General features: G+C 43.1%; 1 long non-coding RNA gene across 1 annotated transcript; it reads left to right on the forward strand.

The window, feature by feature from the left end:
• The first annotated feature begins 205 nt into the window (after window positions 1–205).
• On the forward strand, window positions 206–5,974 carry LOC143435093 (uncharacterized). The gene is made up of 3 exons (XR_013105082.1): window positions 206–439; window positions 3,824–3,915; window positions 4,079–5,974. It is a non-coding gene; the product is annotated as an uncharacterized LOC143435093 (long non-coding RNA).
• The last annotated feature ends 611 nt before the right edge of the window (window positions 5,975–6,585 follow it).

Consider the following 6,585-nt stretch of genomic DNA (forward strand, 5'->3'; position numbering starts at 1 on the left):
TAAAGAATATAGTTAATAAATATAGATTAAAATGATAGAAGAAAGAAACCACCATGTGGCAACTCAATTCCCAATATCACAGTTGTTGAGACAAGGACTCTCGGTGGATTCCAAAAGCACCAAGTGCAAACACATCAGATAAAAAATCTCCAGTTCCGTACTGTTATGGTCAATCTCAATGTTCCATTTGATGGCATATGAAATCACTCGGCAAACTGGCCTCTCAGTGAACCTGTGTGACATTAACTTGATTAGGTTCATTGAGGTAGAAAAGCCTGTTCATTTCCTGGCCTGAGAGCCCAGACTTTATAAAACAAAGAAAGCAAGCTAAACTCGAGAATTCAATGCTCTTTGCTTCTTGACCGCAGATGCAATGTGACCATCTGCTCTAAGCTCCTTCGTCAATGACCTCTCTGCCGTGATGGACTTTCCTGGAACTGTGAGTGAAAGTAACCCTTTTCCCTCTTAAGTTGCTTTTGTCAGAGAATTTAATCACTGCAAGAGGAAAAGTAATTAAAACCCTTCCTAATCAAAAGTAGAAACACCTGGTATTCAGCACCATAAATGATCGAATTATCATTATCAATAACAAGACAAGCTTGTTTTGTGTTGGGATGGCTAATCTTGTCAGCTTGCTTGGAATTAGAATCACTATGGCAACATGAATGCATCCATGAGGATGTTTCCTGAACATTTTAACAGAAGAGGGAAGAACCACCCTGAATGTAGGCAGCACTGTCCCATGGGCTTCAGGCCCAGACTGAATAAAAGCATGCTGATCAATAGGATTCATCTCGTTCTGTTCACTGATTATGGACAATGGGTGATCAGGGCCTCACACACCTGCCTCCAAGCCTTCCTTGCTGTGATGAACTGTACAGTCAAATCAGAGCCAAAACAATACCCTCCTTCTCCCCCTCCCTTTTGGTTTTTTGAGACAGAGTTGTAAACCAGGCTGGCCTCGAACTTGGAGATCCACCTGCCTCTGGGCCCTGAGTGCTAGGATTAAAGGTGTGCGCCACCATTACCCCACCTAGAAACTCTTCCTTTCTTAAGTTGCTTTCTTAAGTTGTAATGATAGAACAATGAGAAATAATGAGCATACGTATGTGTCTTGGCATAGTGCATAATAATATATGAAATGTTTAATATTTATCTGAAGTTGACCAGGCCTGAAGATTTGACTTACAGTATCTATTAAGGAACAAGTTAAATTATACTATATTCTCAATTCAGCTTGCTTTGTTCCTTTGATGAGCTATGAAAAGATATTCTGGAAGTTTAATAAACAAACAGGAAATAAACAAGATGGTGGTTGTGTGTTTTAAACTAGAGATAAAACAGATGACTGAAATGTCTGGTCCTTGCCTAAGTCCTGGAAGTTTTCTTTCCTGATACAGGATTTCCTTGTTTATCCCAGCTGTCCTGGAACTTAATCTAGACCAGGCTGGCCTTGAATTCAGATATCCACTTGCCTCTGCCTCCTGAGTGCTAGGATGAAAGGCATGTGCCACCATTGCCCGCTAAGTGCTGAGATTTTAAAGGTATAAAGGATATTTAGAAAAACATTAGAAATATTTAAATATAGACTAGAGACTAGATAGCATTGTGGAGTTATCTACTTTCTGAGGACTGTGTTCCTGAGAGTTAATACTTATTCCATCTGTTATACTGAAGCGTTCAAGTGTGTGTATGTGTCTGGAATACAGTTAAAAAAACAATACAGTGAGATGTGGGGTAATGGAGAGAAGGGGATAGAAGGAGGGAGAGAGGGAGGGATGAACGGTGGGAAGCAGGGAGGGAGGGAGTGAAGGAAGGAGAGAGAGGGAGAGAGGAAGGTAAGAAAGGAAGGAGAAAGAGAGAGGCAAAAATGCTCACACTTGCTGGCCAGATACAGTACACACAGAACCCTCATTTACTATCCTTTCTACTTTCCCACAGTTTTAAGTCTTAAAATAATGTAGTAAAATAAGAGAAAGAAGCATTTTAAGTATAACATAGAATGAAAATCTCATGAAACAGTCTTGAATGTAGGATTCTACGCCAAAAAGGAAAGTATGATCATATGTGTGCTGCTTCCAGACTTAAAAATTAATTTTTTGTCTTAAAATATGTCTGTAAACTATTTGACATTGCTCTCTTGAACAAGAGCCAGTTTTATGATTTGTTTGTAAACAATAAGAAAGCAATGGTGTATGATTTCTGAAGCTCCTCCATCTTTCTATTCAATCCCCCCAGTGGCTGTCCTATGGTCCTGTTGACCTCTTGTTGAGATCTTCAGTGCACCTTTAAAAAAAATAAAAAAACCATATGCTCCACTATGTTCATAGCAGCCTTATTTATAATAGCCAGAAGCTGGAAAGAACCCAGATGTCCTTCAACACAGGAATGGATACAAAAAATGTGGTACATTTACACAATGGAGTACTATTCAACTATTAAAAACAATGACTTCATGAAATTCTTAGGCAAGTGGATGGAACTAGAGAATGTCATCCTGAGTGAGGTAACCCAGTCACAAAAGAACACACATGATATGCATTCACTGATAAGTGGATATTAGACCAAAAGCTCACAATACTCAAGATACAACTCACAGACCACATGAAGCTCAAGAAAAAGGAAGACAAAAGTGTGGATGCTTCAGTTCTTCTTAGAAGGGGGAACAAAATACTCATGGGAGCAAATATGGAGACAAAGTGTGGGACAGAAACTGAAGGAGAGGTCGTTCGCAGACTGTTCCACCTGGGTATCCATCCCATGTGCAGTCACCAAGTGCAGACACTTGTGGATGCCAAGAAGTGCATGCTGACAGTAGCTTGATATGGCTGTCTCCTGAGAGACTCTTTCAGGGACTGACAAATACAGAGGCAGATGCTTGAAGCCAATCATTGGACTGAGCACAGAGTCCCCATTGGAGAATTAGAGAAAGAACTGAAGGAGCTGAAGGGGTTTGTAACCCCATAGGAAGTAGAACAGTATCAACCAACCAGACTCCCCAGAGTTCCCAGGGATTAAACCACCAACCAAAGAGTACACATGGAGGGACCCATGGCTCCAGCAAATATGGAGCAGAGTATGGCCTTGTCAGACATCAATGAGAGGAGAGGCCTTTGTGAAGGTTTGATGCCCCAGTGTAGGGGAATGCCAGGGTGGAGAGGTAGGAGTGGGTGGGTGGTGGATGGGTGGGGGAGCACCCTCATAGAAGCAGGGGTGGGGGATGGGATAAAGGGTTTCTGGAGGGAAAACCAGGAAAGGAGACAACATTTGAAATGTAAATAAATAAAATATATTAAAAAAAGAAAGAAAGAAAATCTCTAAGGGGCTGTAGTCATGAGTCAGAGCTGAGGAGTGCTTACTGCTCTTGCAGAGGGCCTGGGTTTGGTTCTCAGTCCCCACACACAGACTCAGAGCCTCCTGTACCTCCAGTTCCAGGGATCTGACATCTTCTGGCCTCACCAGCACCAAGCACTCACAGGGTGCTCGTACATACACTCAGGGACACACACACACACACACACACACACACACACACACAACTGTTTTCAAAAGAAACTCTAAGTTACAACCCCCAACCCTAAGCTGGGCTATTTATGAAGTCTTAATCATAGAAAATGTTGACTTCATGTTGTTCTTTGTAAGCTGCTATGGTTTGGGATAATTGTCACATATAAAAAGTATCTGTCATTGGACACATTAAAAAATACACTTTTTAATGGTTTATCCTAAGGGACTTTCAGACAAGGATACAAGAACACATGTGAAAAAGATGCTCTTGTGGTACCGTGAGGTAAGGAATCAATCTACATTCCCAATAATGCAGGTGTCAACTACAGCTCGTACAGGCAATGAAATGGCACATGGCCACTGAAGAAAATACCCAACTATTCTGGGGATGACTCTTGATATTTAAAGGTGAGATGCTGAGAAGCAGGTAAGCATCTCCTCATTGGCAGAGTTTACTAACTGGCCTGACTCTCCTTGTGGAGTTCAAATCCAGTGGTCCACAAGTCTCAGTGGTTCACCCCCCACCTTTCACACTGCTGCTCTATTTCCTAAAGCCCATGTGTTTTCCCAGGGAAGAATGTGTCAAGCCCCCACCCTGTAGGAGTGAATCTGGCTATACTGAGAATCAAAAGACAAAGCATCTGGAATCCTACCCATCCTGTATAGGTCGCAGGAATTAACTCTCACCCTCACCTACCCCTATTCAACACCTCAACAAAATCATCCTCCAGTCTTCCATCAGGGTGAGTAGACACGACTGTCCTACTAGACCCTCCATTTCTGTAAGGATCAGTTTACAAGTTCTGATCCCAGCAACCCCATGAGTGGACCAAGCTGGTGATGACTGGGGAAAGAGGCCCTGAGATGACAGGAAGAGGAGACCTCACCACCCCTGACTGAATGCAGCCACAGGGACAGCCTCGGAGAACAACAGAAGGACCATGTCTTAGTAAGGGTCTCATGGCTGTGAAGAGACACCATGACAAGGCAACTCTTATAAAATAAAACATTTAATTGGGACTGGCTTAGAGTTTCAGAGGTTCAGTTCATTATCATTATGGTGGGAAGCGTGGCAGCATGCGGGCAGACTGTATGCTGGAGGAGCTGAGAGTTCTACATTTTGATCCAAAGGCAACAGGGGACTGTCTCCCTCAAGCAGCCAAGAGGAGACTGGTCCACACTGGGCAGAGCCTGAGCACTAGGGCTGCAGAAGGGTATTTTGGTTCTAGGGTTGGCCTGGGCCTGGAACCCATGCCCAGAAACTCATGCCCCCAGAACCCAGGGCCCTGACATGAGGTCTAATCTCCATTTAACCTTCCCCGTTCAGTCACGTGGGACACAGGTAGAGGGCGTGGCTAACAGGCTTCAGCCTTGAGATTTACATATTAATGAGTTATCTAAAAGCCAGGGGGGCATAGCTAATTAAGTTATTCCTTCCCCTCAGCCCCCTCCCTATTTAAGTCAGCTCTCCCCTGGCTTAAGGGGGTGGCGCCTACATCCAGACCCTTCCACCACGCCATGAACAATAAAAGCTTTGGATCTCTTGGACTCCACGTGTCTTCCGGGCCTGCCGCCAGGTTTCCAGCCTTCGGAACCTTAGACCTTCTTGTGTATGTGGGAACCAGACCCGCTAGCTGCGTGGAACGCCCTGCCTCGCACGAGTTTGTCCTACACTAGGAGACCTGAAAGCCTACCTACACAGTGACCAACTTCTTCCAACAAGGCCACGCCTCCTAAAAATGCCACTCCCTTTGGGCCAAGCATTCAAACACATGAGTCTATGGGATCACACCTATTCAAACCACCACAGACCACTTGGTCACATTATAAGAAAACCATGAACTCCTGCTGCTCTAATCTAGCATTGGGATGTTTTGTTTCACAGAACTACATAACCAGCGTAGCTGGGAAGCGGCAGTTAGCTGTGAGGAGCTAGGAAGGTGAACTAGGTCCATACTGTATCAGCTTGGGGCCTAAACTTTATTTTTTTCAGATTTTTTTTTTTTTTATTACCCACCAAGATGTTTTAAATTCCCAATTTCTAAGCATTTTCTATAATCTGAGAATTGGATTGCTAAACATGAGTTTAAATCTTACAAAATCCATTTTACCATGCAAGATAATGTAATTTTAGGCTGCAATTATTAACATACAGACAGCCTTGGTAATGTGGCACAGGGCATTGCTCTACCCACTTCACATCCCAAATTAAATCTTTATTCAGACAACTATGACTTTCATTGGAGACTTCTAGTCTTCCCCAAACAGAACGAATACAGGCTTGTATCTGTTTATTCTTTCTTTTTATTCCTTTAAGAGTCAGGATCTTGGGCTGGAGAGATGGCTCAGTGGTTAAGAGCACTGGCTGCTCTTCCAGAGGTCCTGAGTTCAATTCCCAGCAACCACATGGTGGTTCACAACCATCTGTGATGGGATCAGATGCTCCCTTCTGGTGTGTCAGAAGACAGTTACAGTGTACTCATATACATTAAATAAATAAGTCTTTAAAAAAAAAAAAAAAAAGCCAAACAACAACAACAAAAAGAGTCCTGAACTCATGGACTCAGTTGTCTTGCCTTGATCTCCCAAGTAGATGGCACTACAGGCATTCACTGCTGTAACCAATCATCAATGAGGTCTTTGGTGTTGTGAATGGTTATGATTTTTAGAATCAGAAAACTTGAACTTTCCCCCATTGTTGACATGGTTTTCTTATCAATTCTGCAGTATTTTGAAGTGAGAAATCTCCTGTGAAATGGTGGTAGTTCTGTCTGCTCCCCCAACTTTCCACTTCCCTCCTTCTGGACATGCAGGAGGACAGTTTACCCCACCACGCCAGTTTCCCATGGATGCTGTAATGAATCTCTGCCAACCTGGTGGTTTCAAATCATTCACATGTGTCCCTCTAGTTCCATAGGTCAGAAGTCTGTATCCCTGGGGTAAAAATCAATGCGGTAACATTTTTATCAAAGGTTCTAAAAAAGAGCTTTACTCTCTTTGGCTCTTTAGTGCAGAGTGAATATTTTGTGAACAGTAGAAATTTTGTTCTCCGTCCTGTGGAGGCTGAGATCCAGAATC

Source organism: Arvicanthis niloticus, chromosome 19 (assembly GCF_011762505.2).
Source record: "Arvicanthis niloticus isolate mArvNil1 chromosome 19, mArvNil1.pat.X, whole genome shotgun sequence".
Lineage (NCBI taxonomy): Eukaryota > Metazoa > Chordata > Mammalia > Rodentia > Muridae > Arvicanthis > Arvicanthis niloticus.